At 29.0% G+C, this 20,571-nt stretch overlaps 1 protein-coding gene across 1 annotated transcript in view; it reads left to right on the forward strand.

The window, feature by feature from the left end:
- LOC123298378 overlaps positions 1–20,571 on the forward strand; it is a 77,919-nt gene that overhangs the window by 12,031 nt on the left and 45,317 nt on the right. The window lies entirely within an intron of this gene.

Genomic DNA, 20,571 nt, shown 5'->3' on the forward strand with positions numbered 1-20,571 from the left:
ATTGATTAAAAACAGTTTTATTTTGTTGCTCTAATCATTATTAAATAATGAATACCTGTAGTTTGATATTTGGTAAAACAGGGGTCCATTGTTCGAAACCCGGAAAATTTCTATTTTTGATTTATCGGATTGACGACTTCACGTTTGATCGAGTACCGGTCAAGAAATTTTGTAGTAACTCTCAACCCCAAAATAGTGTTTTTCCCTTTTGTAATCATCGTAGCCCTTGAGGTTAAAAAGTCTAAAAGTAAAAATCATAAAATATGAAGATTTCCTGTAAATAAACAACTCCAATAATTTCTGCAAAAAAACTTTTTTTTAAATGAATCGAACATGTTTTCAAAAACTTTAAAGAAAAAATAAGAAATTTTCAAAATATAAAAATATTCATGTTAAAATTGCAGGAAAAATTAAAATATTAAAATTCAATTGAACGAAGAAAATGATATTAAATTACTTTTTGAAAAATAAAATAAGTTTTCTTAGGAAAAACGAAAAGAATAACTTCAAAGAGAGAAATATATTATTAAAATATATTTATTCAAAAGTTGTTACCTTTACGAGTAGGTGTAAGGTAAATTATTTATTAAATTTCCGAAGTCATCGTAACGTTAGATAAGTAATATATTTTTCAAATTACGATAGCGCATCGGTTTTCATCCTGTAAAGCTAATCGTATGATAATCCTTTTGCCTGTGGTATACAAGGTCTACCTATATCGGGTAAAGTTAGATCATGGTCGTCATATATTTTATCGAAGCGTGATAAAAGTATCTAAAAAATTTTTGTCTAATAATTTTAAAAGAAATTCTTTTTTTTTTTTGAAAGAGGGTGGGTATGGTTTTTTGACACCAAGAAAAATTAAAAAATGCAGTGGCTAAAAACATCTAGTTAAGAGGTTAAATATTAAGAAATTAAGAAGTTATGATTTCGCAATGGAAATTTTTAACTTGTAATAATAAATAGTTTAAAAAGCGTGGGGTGCTCTCTAAATGCATTCTTTAAATTAGCTGTTTTGATAGATATCGAGTACCCCACGCTTTGAATTTTACATTACAATTATAACTATTTTCCACTTTAAAAGACAATAGATAGTGTATTTTTAGCTGTTTAAGCTAATTATAATTTATTTTACGTTACGTTACATTGTAATTTTATTTGCTTATATATTAAGAAACTTTGAATTCTTTAGAATCCATTCGAATGGTTTTTATGTTACGGATGTAATAATGTGAAATAATTAATGTAAAGCATTTAGTAGTTTATTTATAAGGCGTCGGCAACATTTATTGCATATCATTAAAAAAAATGCCTAAAGCATGACACGAACTGTTTTTATTATAAATATTTTTTTCTGTAATAATATGTCTACGGTAAAATTTTTTATTTACTATGCAACTGTTATTACATCTGTGATGTTATATGAAAATAAATTGCATATAGGGTAAGATGTAGTATCTACAGTATAATATATTATGCTCTGGTCATCAATCTGCACTGAGCAAATGTAAAAAAGGTGCTATAGTTTTTCTTCTAAAATATATTTGATAATATACATGTGATATATGCATGTCATAGCTGTTTGGTGATATATATGTGATATATCAATCAACAAATCCTCAGAACTTATACTGAGTTAATAAATATGGATAATCAACTTGTGTAGATTTTGTGACGCAATGTATACCTTGAAACATTCTATGGTTTCTCGGCTGTTATTGCTTTTTTACTGAACAGCATTTGTATTGGGTATTTAATCAGATGGCAGTTCTACTGAAGACTGACTGTCAATGTGGTTTTGCTTTCTAACAAACCTAAAAATTTGCGCAAAGTAAAATATTTTAGAATCTTCTGACCATTGCATATTGTTAAAGTGATATAGCTTGAATCTAACAACATTACACGTTTAATATTTAAAATCTCGAAAAAAAAATACATAATGTTAAGGAATAACAACCCTTTAAACAGGCAATTCACATTGTGTTATTTAGAAAAAAAAAAACACATAAATGTAAATTTTGATTCTAGGTACTACTCCTTCCCCTACATAAAATCATTAACATATGTTTATTTAAATTAAAATTTGTTTAATTTTACAATACAAATAATTAATTACTTCAGAAAACATATTTAAATGACAATTATATAAATGCAAATAGGATTTTTAAATTATAAATAAATATAAATTAAATACATTTATTTGGCTTTAGTAATTACTTATCTGCTGCGGCTTGAAACGATATTTATTACTTGTTTGTGTAAAACAAATTTTCGAAAAATAAATATTTGTGAAAAGTTTTTATTTAAAATGTATAAATATTAATTATTATAGAGTCATAATTAGTTTTTTAGTTTTTATTTATAATTTAGTTTTGGAATAGATGTTCATAGAATCATCTAATAAGTCCATTTTCGGTTGTCCGTCCGTCCGTCCGTCCTCCTGTGAACACGATAACTCAAAAGCGAAAAAAGATATCATTTTTTGTACAACAAATTTTTACAGCGCACTTAGGACGTAAAAAGTGAGGTCGATTTCGTAAATGTGCAACATAGGTCAATTGGGTCTTGGGTCCGTATTACACATCTTGTAAACCGTTAGAGATAGAACAAAAGTTTAAATGTAAAAAATGTTCCTTATAAAAAATAAACAACTTTTGTTTGAAACATTTTTTTGTAAACATCACTGTTTACTCACGAGCTGGTACACATTATTTATGTGCGACATGTGTAGGTATATGTGTAATGTGATAGAGTAAGCAACACTGTCTATGCATGGTATACATGCAATTAACTCAGTCAATTATTTGTTTTCACTTGTTTTCACTTGTTTTTTTTTTTTTTTTTTTTTTTAAATAATAATGTATCTTTCATTGAAATCAAAATTAATAGTCATGATGATCGGCCGCCGTATAGAATTTTCATTACTGCCATATCTTCGGTAACACTTACAAAGTTAATAAAAATCGATTGACGTCAGAATCATCGGCTTACGAGTTTGGTCTCCAGTGTGCCACATAGAAACACACATACATTCTTTTTCACAATATGGCGTCTGGTGGTCGCCATATTGAATTTTATTACTACCATATCTTTAGTAGCACTTGCAAGGTTAAGACAAATCGATTAACGTCTGAATCATCAAAATCAGTCCACGCGTTTGGTCTCTAGTGTGCCACATAGAAACACACATTTTCACAATATGGCATCGGTTAGTCACCATATTGAATTTTTATTATTGCAATATCTTCGGTAGCACTCGCAAGGTTAAGACTAATCGATTGACGTCTGAATCATGAAAATCGGCCCACGAGTTTGGTCTCTAATGTGCCATATAGGAACACACATTTATAGATGGATCAACACATTACCACTCCTTTGCGTTGCTCGGGTAAAAAGGTTATTTTCCCCGTAGATTCCATCCTTGCTCCTCTTTTGCTACGCTTATGATGACGAACAGTTTACGCTATGTATGTTACAAATAAAGTTCGATGTATTATTTTCCCATATGTATACCATTTCCCATATTAACCAAAACTATATCTTAATGTATTTATCATGTTCAAAATGTTATAATTTCATAAATAATAACATGTATAACATATTTTGAAACTTCAAATTTTTCCTATTAGAACAAAAACATAACTAATAAACAGATCCCTAAATGTTATGAAACTTCCGAAATGATTGAACTAGACCTGGATTCAAACTGTCTTGAATGGTAAAGTAACTAGGACCGCCTTTAAAGAGAGGCCTTAATGCTAATACACAACTGTGAGATATATTGCATAATTTAAGTGTAAAAAGAGCCGAGAATTTAATGTATATAGACTTTTGTTTAACAGTCAGTCTTTGCCGCCTTAATATATCTAAGAATCTTGAAACTATTATAAACTAAATTTTATTTCAGTTTTTCATCTTTTACAGATAGCATTAATGGCGCTAAATTCCAAGTTGCGTAACTAGAATAACAATTGCAAAGTCGTTATTTTTCGATGCAAATTTTCGACCTGATCAATTTATATATCAACAGTCATATTTTGCAGTTGATGTTTCAGTTTTTCTCGAAAAACACGGATAAAACGTCGTTTTCTAAAAATGAAACCTAGTTAGGTCGATTTTCGCCCCCGAAACCCCTATTATTAATTTCATTAAAGCCGTTATTATACATTGAGTTTCGGGGGCGATCTAGCTAGGCCTTATTTTAAGAAAACGTTGATTTATCCGTGTTTTAAGGAATAACTGAAGCATCAACTGGAAAATATGACTCTTCCTGACATATATTGGCGTGTATGTATATTGTATGTGATTCGCTTCATGTGTATTGTTTTCGCTCCGTGCGTGAGTTTCGTTTCCATGGTAACGATACACTACTTTAATTATAGAATTCTATGGATGCATATATAATTGTATGGATTGCATTTAACACTTACATTGAAAATTTAATATTATTGTCTCAAAAATTTAAATAAATAATTATGATAATTAACATTTGAAAAATAATATTTGTGCAATTTGATTTCTTATTTTCACAATTTTTAATGCATTAAGTTTAATTAATTAGTGTTTTTCTATAATTTTAATTTGACATTTCTATAACATTAACATGTAAAGAACTGCAAATTAGTCATAACAGCCCCCTTGAAAGCAAAAATTTTTCACTGGAAGCGCTAGCATCGATTTTATTGTCCCTACCATGACTACGCACACAACGAATAGTGTGAAGTACGTGTGGCTTTATTAGTTTTGGTTGATTGAAGCTGTTGTGATATATACGTATTTCGTAGTTAACGAAAAAAAGTACATTACCGGGACATTTAAATTGGTATTTGTATGGACATTTTAAACGGTTCTTATATTTGTGATAAAATGTGTCTTTTTAACTCGGAAAATACCGATTGGTCATCCAAGTACTAAAAGCTTAAACACAACAAACATGATATTTCAATACATATCTATAAATAATATCCTGTTTTGTGGTAACATCAAGACAATAAACATAAACCAACAGAGCTATATAATTATTTCTAAGCAAATATTTTTGTTTGACAATATCTCAAACAAGAGATTGCTCATACAGTGCATTAATTTAATTTGGTCAATGGTAAAACCAAAATTAATTTATGTGTATTATGGTTTAATACAATAATTTGTTTATAATCTGTTTATAATATTATACAAACTATAATCAACAGATTGACCTTTTGACATAGGTAACAATTCATTGGTCGTTTATATTGTTGTTGCACAGCGGTGATCAAGATACGATACGGTTCAATAAACCAGAACCAAACTGGCGCGGGCGGTTTAAAAACTTTATATCAAATTTTTAGAACATTGAACGCAAATATCTTTATTAAACCAATGTGTATAAGAAATATACTATTAAATGTTTGCTTGTATGCTTGCTTGTGTTTGTAGCTATGAGTGACTGAACAATAAACATTCTTCTTAAAAAAAAAAACTCTTATTACATGTCAAAAAATACTAAACTACTGCTGTTCAGAGATGTATTAATCAGTCTTAGCCACAAAAAATAAAGTAAATGACTGTTAATAATTATCACTGTTTTTAGCCACGGGTACCGTGCCGCGGATTCTGTACGGGTCGATCTATTCATTTTTGATAAGTAAGAGAAACGATTCAGTCCAAAATTAAATGACCAAAAAATGAAATTATATATAAATAAAGATATTTATTACTAGCTTGATACCTGCCCGCTTCATTGGTCTTAAAAGTAAAAACCACTGTTTTATAGCCTCCGCCTCTCTTGATCTCACTTACCCCCCTTCCATAACACTTGAAGGGATTGTTTTACACAGCTAAAAGATATGCACAGTTTTAAATAGTAAAAATTGTAAAATAGTCCTTATTCATTGCGTATATCAGAAAAGGTGACCATGAATTGTATGACATTTACTATTTAAAATGTTTACAGGAATCTATAATTTATGGTTCAAAATGATGATCATAGTTCTGCTTCATCTGTCATTATCATTTTCAACTATAAATTAAAGATTTCTGTAAAAATTTAAAAAGAAAATGTCAGATTAAATTTAATTAAAAAAAAATATTTTTTCTCATATCTATACCTTTATAATTTATAGCTCATGTGTTATTCTGATGTATGAGCTATATTGTTGTACAGTTACATTAAGAAGTTATATATGGATTGAATACATAGCAAAAATATTTACTATTCCTGCTGAATACATTGTATGTAACAATATTAATTAATCATTCATGAAATTCTATACTGTTATGTTATAACTTTATTGTTATGGTACTAATTGTCATTATGGACTGTTGGCAAAACTATACAGGATATCTTTAACAGAATATTACGTAATGATCGAACGAAATTGAGACAATTAGGAAAGAGGTTTTTCCAACACTGATGGCAACCCCAAGATAATTATTAAACAAATTGTCACAATTTTCTGTAAACTACTTGGTAAATTTATTACGTATGGTCTAAGAGATTGCATAAATTTGATCTTCACCCATCTGATAACCAGATGAGACATATTTTTAATGAAATTTTATTGATTTTTATACATGCCTCTCATAGTTTTTCTATCGAAAAGTGTTCATGGCTAATTTTAATTAAATTAAATTAAATTTTTTTTCCATGGACGGCTTTTTTTCAGGCAAGCCTGTACCATTACTTTCGTAATTAAAATATCTTAAATCAATAAAATTTCATTAAAAATATGTCTCAACTGGTTAATAATAATAATGGGTTTTAACCTCCGTTTCTCTGACATATACGCCTATAACAGAGGCCACCCACATCATTATTTGTTAATCTTTATTTATTTAATTACAAACATATTTACAATTACATTTTGATGTGGATGGAGTCGGTTACTTCGTTCTTATCCAGGCGACGACAATGTGATGAATTCTACCGCCCTCATTAATCATAATTGTTCACACTGCCGCTGCCTGGATTCGAACCCTCAACCTAAGCCTAAATGGACAAACAGTCTAATACACACGCCTTAGACCGCTCGGCCATTTAGGCTCTACCACAACTGGCTATCAAATGGGTGAAGATCAACCTTATACCGTCTCTATTACTAGTCGATTTTGTAAAGTTTTTAAAGTTTGCTAACTTATTCATGTTTATAGCATCTGTATAGGAAGGGTACAAGGGAAGAACATGCACTTTTTACTGTTTTTGATGTGTAACATCTTTCTGCGCGGTTGTTGTGTATATTTTTTTCGAAAAAATATACAACAACCTTTTGTTCAACAGCCTTTTTAAAAGCTCTTTTTTTCTGTAAAATTATGAAAAAAGCATAAAAAACCTCAATCCGCTATAAAAAAAAATTTTTCTTGGCGAATGCGAACTTATATGTGTGATATAGCATGTTCTTTTCCGTTGCTCTTTATATAGTTATTACCATGATAGATAAAAAGAAACCATTGAATACTTTTATTACAGTGGGAGAAAACATTCGATTAGCCCCAGGATAGGAAAAGTTTACAATTTGAATGTACCTTTCATGAAGAAAAAGTAAATAAAACATTTAGTGAAAAGACTTAACAAATTCACTATATCATCTAATTTTAAAAGTTCAAACGAAAACACAAAATAAAAAACTTCAATTTTGAATAACAGACTCTTTTATACCATGTATATATGAAATATACATAATATATTAAGTTTAGTCCAAAGTTTGTAACGCCTAAAAATATTCATGCTACGAAAAAAATTTGGGTATATTTGTTCATAGAATCACCTAATTAGTCCATTTCCGGTTGTCCGTCCGTCCGTCCGTCCGACCGTCCGTCCGTCCGTCCGACCGTCCGTCCGTCCGTCCGACCGTCCGTCCGTCCGTCGGTCCGTCCGTCTGTGGACACGATAACTCAAAAACGAAAAGAGATATCAAGATGAAATTTTTATAGCGTACTTAGGACCTAAAAACTGAGGTCAAGTTCGTAAATGAGCAATATGGGTCAATTGGGTCTTGGGTCCGTAGGACCCATCTTGTAAACCGTTAAGATAGAACAAAAGTTTAAATGTAAAAAATGTTCTCTATAAACAAATAAACAACTTTTGTTTGAAAAATTTTTTTGTAAACTTCACTGTTTACCCACGAGGGCGCTTATTAGTCGCAAATTTTATATGTAGTATGCATTAATATAGGAATATCAGGGTGTGTGTATATCAATATGGGAATATCAGCTATTTAAAAGTGGATATCTTTTTTTATTAACGTGACGTCAAAAAACAAACGATTGCTTCATCAACACTGTCTATACATGGTATTTCAACAATTAACTCAGTCAATTGTTTGTTTTCACTTGTTTTAAAGAGGATTAATTTTTATTTAAATGAAGTTTTAAAGATAATTCTTCTTTTTAAAAGGCTACAATACAAATTTAAAAATTTTAATCTTATTACTTTGGGACTTAGTTTTTGTATTTCTGTGCTAAAATTATCTACCCTATGGAAATGGTTTTGAGCTCAATGAATACTATCTATAAAAATGGTTAGGTTAGGTTAGGTTATTTTGGCTGTTCACAAAGGACACACTTAGGCTATAAAGCCCATTGTGATACCATTTATGTGTTTTATCACCTTTCCGCTGATAATTTCATTTATCATGCACTACACCAGCCCATCACAACTATTAATGAAATTAATTTTGTTGCAACGGCGGGAATCGAACCCACTACCCTAAGCATACCGCGGACTTAATTGGTAACGCCCTAACCAACTGAGCTAATAGGGCGACATCTATAAAAATAGTTATGAAGAAAAAAAAATTATTTTATCGTAAATGATTTCCAGGTGCTTTTTAAGATATCTTATAAAGATTTTACTTTTATCAATATCTTTCAATAAAATTTTTACAATAATTGAAATCTAGCACCCTACCCTTTCTTAAGATAAAATGATTTCTTTTTTGAATCATTTTTTTTTTAAACTTTTTATTTTCTACTTTTTAGTTTAGCTTACAAAAATGTGTTTTTTTTAAACTATTCTTTATTTTCTACATTTTAGTTCAGCTATTGCTACAAAAGCGTATGTTTTAGTTTTTTAAACTATTATTTATTTAAATTTATTTTAAACTATTTTTAGTTTTTAAACTAATAATTTTCGAAAGTTATCTGCGCTTCCACCATCAAAGATTTTTTCGTTGATCGTTAATCCTGAAGATCCTGATCAAGATAATCAGCCCAACTATTTGAAATTATTGTATTGTCATCATTTCTTGATAAGTGTGCGAATTTTCAATTAAATCCGATGTTTTGAAGTGGGTGAAAATCATGTTCAAAGATTCCGTTACATAGATACATAGATACATACACCAAGCCAATAAATGCATGCTAAAATAGAAAAATTTATCATAAGCAAAGTTGTAGACAATAAATTTTAATAGAATTTATCAAATTGAATATAATAATTTCCCTTTAAAAGTTACTGGTTTAGTATCTAAATATCATATCCATTACAGTTTATTTAACTTGTAATGAATTTTAAAAACTAAAAGTTCTTTATGTATTATAAAAAGTACTTTGTATAGTTAGTTTTATGCATCGGTACGCGATGCTTCCTCCTAAAAACTCTTATTATGAGGTGAATTAATTTTTAATGAGATTATAATACTTAGTTTTCTTCCGTCGATTGCTGTTTCGAATACAAAATGTGAGAGTTATGTCTCAAGAGGTTTCTAATAGGATTCAAGGAGTTTCTAACTATAACTTGTAAAGCTTGAATAGATTCAAGACTTCAAGCATCATAATATGAATTATTTAAATATTATTCCCATCGAAATATTATGTATCGATTGGGTGCATATTTTCTTTTATATCTCAAAAGCCATGCATCCAATCATTAAATAAACCCGATTTTTGGATTTTTGAGGTCAAAATTACCTTATATAATGAATTTTATCGATATCAAAGAATTTTCTTGAGGGGAATTCCCTTAAAAAAATCGAAAAAATCGGGAAAAATTTTTGTTTCCGATTTCGATAAAACTCTGTATATAAGGTGTAAGATAAATTACCCTCATACGACAAAAGGGTCGCAGGTAAATACTCTCGACTTCTAACAATGGTATTCGAAGAGTTAAACGTTTAAAACCTCAACTTTCTTTTTTACCAAATTGTCTTCAAAATGATCAAAATTTTTTCTTTTTTATCCCACAGTCTACTATATACCGGGTGTTAGACATGTTCCGGAACAGCAGCCAAATTCGGAAAATAACAGTTTTAGAAGAAAAAGTTTCAAAGAAATGTTGTAGAGAAGTTCTGAAAATAAACAAAATGTTTTGTTCGAAACTATTTTTCAAGGTCTTGTAGATTTGTCAGAAATGGATTTTGAAATTGTGTTTTTTCTTGTATGGTAATAAGCTAAAAAAATTTTAATTTTTTAGTCGGTTTATAAAAGTATTATAAAAGGAAGAATGTAATCTGTTGAATATATTTTTCGAAAACTAACTAGACAATTTTATTTTGCTGCTCCAGTACTTTTCTAACATGCGGTACGTTAAAAATTATTATTAATAGTTTACAAAACCAAAATGAAAATAAAATAAAAAACAATTTTCATAATTTCCATACAAAATAAATGAATATATATTCATGTTTGTAGAACTGTGAAATAACATGATTGATTTTAACATGAGAAAAGTGATTTTCTATAAAATAAAGTCTTCAACATCGTTACATTTACGTGAGCAAGTACTGATGTTGACGACTTTATTTATTGTGTTAAATGAGCAATATGAATATCAGATTACCAACCCATTTTTGATCTAAATACTCGTCTATTATTAGACCATTCTATTCTATATATGTATGTGTGGTTCCATAACCCTTTAAGGGATGTTAGAGACTACTTGAGTCCATGTTTTTCGCTTTTCCGGGGCTCTGCAGATTTCTTCTAATGTCATTCCAATCAAACCTTTTAGATTATCCATCCAGCAAAAATTTTTCCTTCCAACTGCTCGTTTAGCTGGAATTTTACCAAATAAAGCCAAATCATATTATATTTGTTCGATCTAATAATATGCCCAAAGTAGCTTAATTGTCTTTTTTTGACGGTCTTGCTCAGTTCTGCTGAAAGTCCAATAATTTTAAGCACTTTACTATTTGTTGTGTATGTGTTCCATGAAATTTTTTGGATCTTTATAGCACTACATTTCAAATGAATTTATTGTTTTTATTATATTTGTGTCCACGTTTCACAAGCGTAAAGAAAAACTAACCAAACGTCACATTTAAGAAACCGCACACGTAAACTTTTGTTTATTTTTTCATACGTTAACAACTTTTTTGGCTTTAAAAATGCACTCTTTGCTTTCCCTATCCTTGATTTTATTTCAACACTATTCTTATTATTATTGTGAAAGAGTTTCCCCAGGTATCTAAATTCACCAACTTGTTTAAGGTAAACATCGTTACACTTTATTTTAATATTTTCTGTCACTTTTTTCCGTGTAAATACCATTACTTCAGTTTTCTTTTCGTTAATTTTAAGGTTCTATATATACGAATTTTATTATTTATCTTTTACTATGGTTCCAAAAACTGAAATATAAATTGGGTTAAATTTGAAATATCAAGTCTGATGCATTCGAATTTATTTATTAGAAACCATATTCCAAATAAAACACTTTTCAATTTGTTTTATAACTTTGTATATTTCAAAATTTAATCTCAAATTCAAAATTGATAGCTACTGTAGTTTTATGAATTTGTAATTTATAGATTGGGTAATGTTTAGGACCTCAGATCGTATTTTGAATCATTCTTAATTTTTACAAAGATTTTACTATCGAATAGAATGCAATTATATAGGAAGACAGGGCTTACGAATGTTGCCCTTGATTAATTTTGCTTAATGTCCGATGTCAGAACATACAGCATAGCTCCCCCCCCTCCCTTATCTCCATCGAACTCTGCAACTTTAGTTTAAGTTATTTTTGATTGGTTATTTTTTTACTACAAAGAGGTATTCAGATGCATAAATTAAATGGCCCACCCTGAGTATACATTAATTAGAAAACAGAGTATACATTGAATCAAAACTATGAACCATACCTTACCACTTGTACAAGTGATATCTCCAGTAGTGCAAGTGGAGAACGGAAATTTTTATTAGACGTTATCCTATAAAGGAAATCCATAAAAGAAACTTGTTGGGTGAGCCAAAGTACACTAGGGTATGATTGATGGTACATTATGATCGTGTACCATGGACCATATATCTTAAAAAACATGTTTTAACTGATAATTGTTTAATAATTTTCAAAAAAATACAAAGGGTGTGGGATAAATAATACTATAAACAGCGGGTATATTTATTGTTATGTTTCAAAAAAAGGACCAAACCTTAAAAATAACTTTAAAAAGCACATAAATGTAAATTTTGATTACTGGCACTAAAGACTACCTACACTATATGTTTTGTATTCGAACTATAACTAACTATATACGTATAATTCAAAGTGGAAGCATCGAATGAGGATGAAAGTATCATATCTATTACCGCAAACAGAATATTTATTTGATTTAAGGTATTACAAAATTATCAAACGTAATTGAATTTTCGATGTTACGTTTCGTTTAAATACATTTATCGATATAGGCAATATAATGTAGACAAGGCGTTACGTCTAAAAAAAAAATTTCATTTTCTAAATACAATTTTTATAACGAAAATTGAAATAAAAAATTGTATAATACAGTAGAATCTCGATAAGTTAAAGTCCAAGGGAAACACAAAATATTTTAAGTTATAGAGGTTTTAAGTTATCAAGTGTCTATGTTAGGTAAAGGTTAATATAGAGGTATGTACATGTTTCTATGTACCCTAGTTAATATAGAGGTATGTACATGTTTCTATGTAGTTACTGAGGGCCTATACAGAGATTATTTATTTAAGTTATAGAGGTTGCGTATTTTAAGTTATAGAGGTTTTGGGCTCTGATGGGAAGGGAACATAGTATTTTTTGAAGTAACAGAGGTTTTTATGTTACCGAGGTTTAAGTTATCGAGATTCTACTGTATTTAATAGGAGAGAGTAGCTTTAAAGAGCAAGTGGGCTAATTAGTTTTACTTTCAAAAAAATTTAGTATTGATTTGTTTTTATGTTTCCGAGCAAAAAATTTATTTATAATTAATCAATTATTATAAATATTTTCGCTGTTTATTGAAATTCATCGAAAGTACCATTTTGGTAACTTGCTTCAAAACAGGTATTTTTTCCAAAATTATGTTTATTCGTAACTTTAGTTTCGAGGCCACAGTTTCTTCCTCAAGCAAAATAATATAGCATGTTTCTGTTACACTTAGTAATAAATTAAAAAAATTGTATATCGACTCTCAACATAAATAATTTGTTGATGATTTTGTGAATAACTTAAATAATATTATTTCTGATACGAAATTAGACTATTAACGAAAAACCCAAAGATGAAAATTCGGATTATATTTTCACAAGAAAATATAAGTTATTTCTCGCGGTTCTTTAAGTAATCCGATAAAAATGTATGGTCCGATAAAAATGTCTGAAGTCTATCAATTGTGTGATTATTGTTTGTGAAGAAAATACACTGTCAACTTACAATGAAACGAAAATTCTATTACTAATATATTTTCCTTGTTTTTTGGAGGATTGATAAACGTGAAATTGGTAGATACCAAAATTTGAGCCTTTAACTGTGACTCACATAAAACAGTTTTATAACTGCTGCGGCTCAAATAAGTATTTTTATAGTTTTAGATTTTCCAGTTCTTCGAGATTTACAATATATCTATGAAAAAAGAACAGCAAATGTGTAATTGTTGAAAGGGTTGAAAAATGATGTTTGTTTTCTTACAAAAGTAATCTATTTTTCAACCTTTTCGAAAATTGACAAAAAAAATGTCAAATATCATAAAAAACAAATCTTGAAAATTCCATCGATTTCCATAGTTAAAACCTCCATTTGTTTTTCAAAAGCTTATTTATAGCAATGCTTCATAAAACAGGCAATAAAACACACAGAATTTTCGATTCATTCAGGGCTCATGGTCTGAAAGAAATGATTGAATTCTATAGTATTTAGTTTTCTTTGAAATGATGAATTCAGAGAAAAGAAGAAATAAATGAAGCCACACAGGAAGTCAAACGTTAACGAATGCAATTAAAAATTTTCAAGAAATAATGCAATCAATAAAATGATTAGATAAAATTCATAGAAATTCGACCATAGAACGTTCAATAAGTATTCGATTGTTTAAGAACTGTCTCGAAAAAAGAAAATTTGTTATCTACCATGTTTAGAAAATAAATAGTACTCAATTTTTTTCACTGTATGAGCTATACTCAGTTGAAAACTTTTAAACTGTGATCGTTCCGTTAATTTTTTCACTCAATATTTCAATTTAATAACTAAATTCACTATTTAATTGAAAAAATAAAAACAATTTTCTATGAATCTATGCAAGTGACCTTTTTAAAGTTGTGTTTTTTGTTTATACATAATTCAATTCACCCATTCAACTCAAGAGTATCTATTTCGAATATATTACAATTATTACCATTAATTCCAATTACATTCCCAGCTAAAGTTGTTCTATAAACTTCTATATTGTTTGTAAAAGTAAATAAACAATTGATTGAGTTTTTTGAAATACCCTGTATAGAAAGTCTTGAATTTCCGTGTTTGCATTATATTTAATAAATAAGAAAAGTTTAAAAAACCATAGAAATATGGTTTTCAGAAATTATGAAAGTTTTCGAAAAAAAATTTTTTGAATTTTTTTTGGTTTTTCGAGAGTTAAATCAAATTTTCAGCTCCCTATCTTTTCTACTTTTTGAGAAAATGGACATGAAAGTTCAGTCTTTATTGCGTCCTCACTATTAACAATGATTTTTACGAAAAAATGTTTCCAACTAAGTTAACTTTTGTTCTTTCTCTATCGGTTAACAAGATGGGTCCTACAAACTCAAGACCCAATTGACCTATGTTACTCATTTACGAACACAAACTCACTTTTTACATCCTCAGCACACTATAAATAACAGACGGAAAAAAAAATTATTTTTTACTTTTAGTACAAGGAAACTAAAAACGTATATACATCAAATATGGTATGTCGAATGTATAGTTTAAAAATAGTTAATTTACTAAAGAAAGATTACGTTTTAATTCATACCTACACGTGTAACGGTTGACGAAGTAATATTTACAAAATATTTTTCAAACATGTTTACCAATTTTCTTAAATTAATTAGTATCGAAAAAGGTTTCTAGGTTGCATCAATACATTGAAATTTATAACAGTATAATTGATTTTGAGTAATAGCTTTGAATCAACATGTCAATCATTACCATTATATCAAATTCTATATTCAACCTATGTTATCAGGTTCGTGGCACGAAAACTAAAAGTATAAAACTGGAGGGGTGTTTCTGCACAATACTTGGGAAGAAAACATCAAATCATAAGTTAAAGACTAAGACACTTATTTGTGGAGAGTTAATGTGTATGAATGTATGATCAAGTTATTTCAGGTAAACATATAAAAACTCATATATTTTTTCAATTTTGATAGTGAATTATTTTATAACTTGACGATGTAAGACCAAAAGTAATTTTCCTGGTGTAATTTTCAAAATATTGATAATTGAAAAGTTTCTTTAATTATTCAGCTTTCGATATTTCGAAATATAACGCAGATATCGAAAAATTTTAGTCTTATACTGTTCATCTAAATTCATGAAGTTATAACAAAATTCATCATCAAAGTTGAATAGGATTAAAAAAATATCAACCTTGCTCATACATCCATTATACGGATGGAGACACTTGGTTTTTTGTCTTTTCTGTCATTGCTAATATGTTTTACTTTCTATTAAAAAGTTTTTTTTAATTTGTTTTCATTCGTTTCAAGTGAAAATTAACAAAAAAACTTTCCAAATATGTCGCTTTTTGAAATTTCTCCATAGGAGCAATGTATTTTATATCGATTCTCAATGATTTTTTTCTTAAAAATTTGCATGAATACTTAAACTGAAATTTTGACCAAATATTATTTTTTGAGTAAAAGTCTACCTATAAAAAATATTGAGCCTTTAAATCAAACATTGTTCCCATGTTCATACATCCTTATAAATTCGAAAGTGTGTGTCTTGTTCCATTTCAGTATAGCGATTGCATAGGCATGATTCATTTATTACTGTGCAGTTTGCTTTTGGGGCTTGATGTTTTGTCACTCCCATGGTTTTCTAAAATATATACTTTTCTTTAACCGCGATTTTCAACAGAGGTATGTAATAAGTTTGATATTGGCTAATTTTATTACATTTCTCGCCTTATTCGTAATTTCTCATGCATTGCTTAGCATGGCTGACTGATTTATTTTGACGAAACAAAGCAAGTTAATTGAAGTGAAAAAGTATTGACTTATCAAACACAATTGTCGTCATACTTAAATAACTAAATAATTTCTGATAATTAAAAGAACTCATAAAGGTCCTATCTCCCTTGCTACGCGCCTGGAATTAATAATTTATCATATACATAATGTTGACAATTTTCATTAAAGCTATATAATAATTATTTTACTATATAGAATTCTATGTATTCTAACCATCTAACATGTGGTCTATATCACCTTAGTGATAGAAAATAGGCCTTTATCAGAAAATGTATTAAATTCAATCAAATATTTGGTTTGGTAAATGATTTTATTTAGTCCTATAAAAACCTTTACTAAAAATAAATTTGATCTTTTTGTGAAATAATTCAAATAGCCTACAGCAAAAAAAATATTGACCGAAATACAGGAAAATTAATCTGTTTTCTCAGAGGTAATTTTTAGAAAAGGTGTTTTTTTATTAAAAAAACTGTATTTTCCGGTTTTTTGTGTTGCTTTTAACAGCAGATTGAACGAAAAATAACCTTTTTTACTTGAACATATACAAAGGGTGCTCTAAATTAAAACGGCAGATTCTCATCAAATATTAGAGAACGTTAAGATAATAACAATTTATCAATTTGCTCCTTTTCTAGATACAGGGTGTAGGAATATCAGAAACAAAATGATATTATTGCCAATATTGCCAAAACAGCTACCTACATAAATTGAAAATTTGGCTCATAATGTCACTGGAGCTATTTTTTCTTGAAACAAAGTGATAGCATTTCTGATTTTCGTAGTTAAGTATCCTTAACCTTAAATTTTCAAGGATCTTAACGTCCTACTTACAAATTTTCCATTTTTTAGCAGCTTTGTTCACAAAAATATTCTTCTAGTCAATAAAACTTTCCCGACTATAAGTATAATGAAAAATTAGCATGATTTTAATGTTATCTGCCATTTTGTGAAGTCTTGCTATTCTTTAACTTAAAAACCCTGGAATAGGTAATTACTTCTTCAGGTTTTCGTCAATATTTCATGTTTTAATTGTGCTATTTTAGAGGAAGGTATAGTCTTCATGAAAGTCAGATTGATTTGGAGTTTTCGAAGAAGGTTCATGTTTTGAGGTCTTTTAGGTCTATTTTTTGCTCATTTTTTAATGAACTGTGTATTTATAGCACTTATTTTGTGAGCACTTCCTAGGTCACGTTGTCGGATGTTGGGAATATAATTTGGTACCTATATATAAAAATGAAAACTTTTAACAGTGAGAGATACAGAAAATTTTTAAGTAATAGCCCTCCTTTTGGATTTAGTACTAGAGTAAGAATGATGCATTGTAATATGAAATACTCTGCAAATTTGGTAGATTACTGATATCGAATTTGCCACACTCTCACCGTACTCATACACCCATTTCATACATTTAATCGGGCACAACGGATTTTTTTTGTTTTCCATAATGTATTAAGGTTTAACTTAAATTTAAATGGTGTTTTCAAATCTATCAACTGTTTTCCCATAAAATCAATGTTAAATATGCCTACTTTTGAAGTCATTTATTTATTTAAATAAGCGGACAGCCTCCCCTTCCTTCTGAAATTTTTAGAATTGATTTAGATTTGGTCCAACTTCATATAACAAAAAACAAGCTTTTAATCCAAAATTGCCTCGGCGCTCGTACATCCTTAAGAGTATTAAGCACCCATACTTCTAAAGATTTTCAAAAACCTCCACTTTTCTCGTGCAGTGAGAATTTTTCTAGAAGTGATAAAAAAAATCTATCATTCCAATTGTGGTGTAACAGTTGTGTGTTCGGTCGCAGTCTGGGTAAATTTGTTTATGTCAGAAGGAGAGTTCATTCGGTAAACTAGAGGAATCCTAACGTTTATTAAGTTTGGTGGAATCATGTAACATCGGCCATGAGAAGGAGGTTCAACAAATCAAAATAGTCGTAGTACAACGTTCTCTCTAACGATTTCTCTAAATCTCATCTAAAAAATGTTGCTAGTCAATAACTCGAAATAGATTTAATGTTCAATTATAAACTTCACAATATAAATGTACCCATTGGCTGAACATTTATTTACCCTCAAGTCATGCCATAGAAAAAAATTATATATATAAAAATTAAAAGTTTATTGTTAATTTTCTGGTCTGGAATTTTTAATTTAACTCATTTACATCTAGAAAAAAAAATTGTATGGTTCTAGCAACACCAATTATCATACCCTTCGGTATTTTAATGCTACTATATATACGATATTCATAAATAACTTTTATTTATTTTTTTATAGTGGCAAACATTTTGTTTTACAGGGTGTAACAATAAGTAAAACTAAAATTTAATATTATAATTAATAATTTGTGGCTGTTCATCCCTCATTAATGAAATGAATTACGTGTAATAGAGAGCCGTAAGGTACAAAAACCGTCATATCTCGGAATCCAGGACCAGTCAATTCATTTTATAAAGATTCATTGACTGGCAATGGATTTTGAAATCGATATAATTCCAATATCAAAATAAAACAATAACTGGATTACTTGTGTCATTTAACTGATGAACTTTATAGTCACTTAGATCAATTATTAGGATTCCATCCTATTTCGATATTATTCTTTCAAGTTTGCTTCAAAACAAAAGTAAAAGTGCTTTAAAAATAGCGTGTTAGTTATATTGCTTTGAATTCGATTTGAATAATTTCATGGTTGGGAAATCCGCCACTTTTTTTTTGTTAATCCTAACGGTGATTAGATTCAATTTGAACAAGAAGTGGGAAATATACAGTCTCTTATAACTTCTAGAATTTGGAAACTAAAACTGATAAGCGAAATTGGCAAGTACCAGCTAGATAGTAATATTTTAAAATGAACACAATATTGATAAAACAAAGACGAGCAAAGAGTATAGAAATCTTGAAAATTAATTGGTTTACGAATGTGATGCAGTATCGTTTCTTAGAAAAATTTTTTATTTATTTAAATATATATTTAATACAGTATTTGATGTTTGCTTTTCTTCTGTAAATCTATTGTTTTCTGAGAAATAGAGTTGAGTTACATATTATTTAGAATCAATTTAATTTTTGTTTGTGATAGTATAACATCCCCCCGTGATGAGTGGGAGTCGATTTCTGTTACATTCTGTAAATATAATAATATGTTTAGTTATATTTACTCATTAAATACTAATTAAAATTTTTTTTCATGTTGTAGAACAAAAACTGCTAGGGGCGAATTTATTGAAAATCATATTTTGTATAATATAGAAATTGTACTTATTACCTCTGCATACATGTTAAAAGTGGTGAATAAAAATTGATCTCATTTAAAACTACGGGCAGGCACGTTTGTTGAACACAACAACAAAAAAAATAGGCAAGTGTCAAAAACAGTATTATAACATGACGAAGTGACTAAAATACTTTCATTGTTGTTTAATGATTTTTGTGCCTGGCTGCAGATTATCCAAACAGCTTTTTGTATATATATGCCAGTCTCTCCGAGACAAATTAAAATAAGAATGTTTAGTCAACAGTGCTGGTACTCATTCGGACCAATGCTCTTTTGCACTGCAATAATTTATTGAAAAAATTAACAATCTCTCGTCAACCAACAGTTTGAAGTTATTCCGCCTTTTATCAAAATTCAATATTTATGTCTTTCTCTGCCTAGTATAGCCTGTATAGAAAACTTTATTTTTAATTTTTAGGGTACATTCTTTTGTCGGTCATAAATACAGTTAATAGACTATCATTTCAGCATTCTTGTAGCATTCCTTCTAGCAGAAGGAATTACCATTCCTTCTTGCAGTAGTAATTACTGCTTGAGCATACATAAGGAACTTCTTATGATTCTGTATTTCGAACTATCTATCGACTATCTTGCTATCTACCTTCAGCCATTTAGAGAGTGCTACCTAGATCACTTTATTTATAACTTTTATAGATCCATTTAGAGCTCTCAGTGCTTCAGCTAGATATCTTAACGATTATTTCAATCATTTCATATCATTTGATCATTGAGTGTGACGCATGCCAATGGTAATTAGAGTGCGAAAAGTGAATTTGGAGCAAGTAATAAATAGCTAATTAGCTTTTTGTCCCACGCAAAAAACAGTGCAGAAAGAAAGTATTTCCTCTGCAAGAGTGTAGAAAAAGATAGATAATCCAATATAATTAAATCCGAATTAAGAATTGT

Source organism: Chrysoperla carnea, chromosome 4 (genome assembly GCF_905475395.1).
Source record: "Chrysoperla carnea chromosome 4, inChrCarn1.1, whole genome shotgun sequence".
Lineage (NCBI taxonomy): Eukaryota > Metazoa > Arthropoda > Insecta > Neuroptera > Chrysopidae > Chrysoperla > Chrysoperla carnea.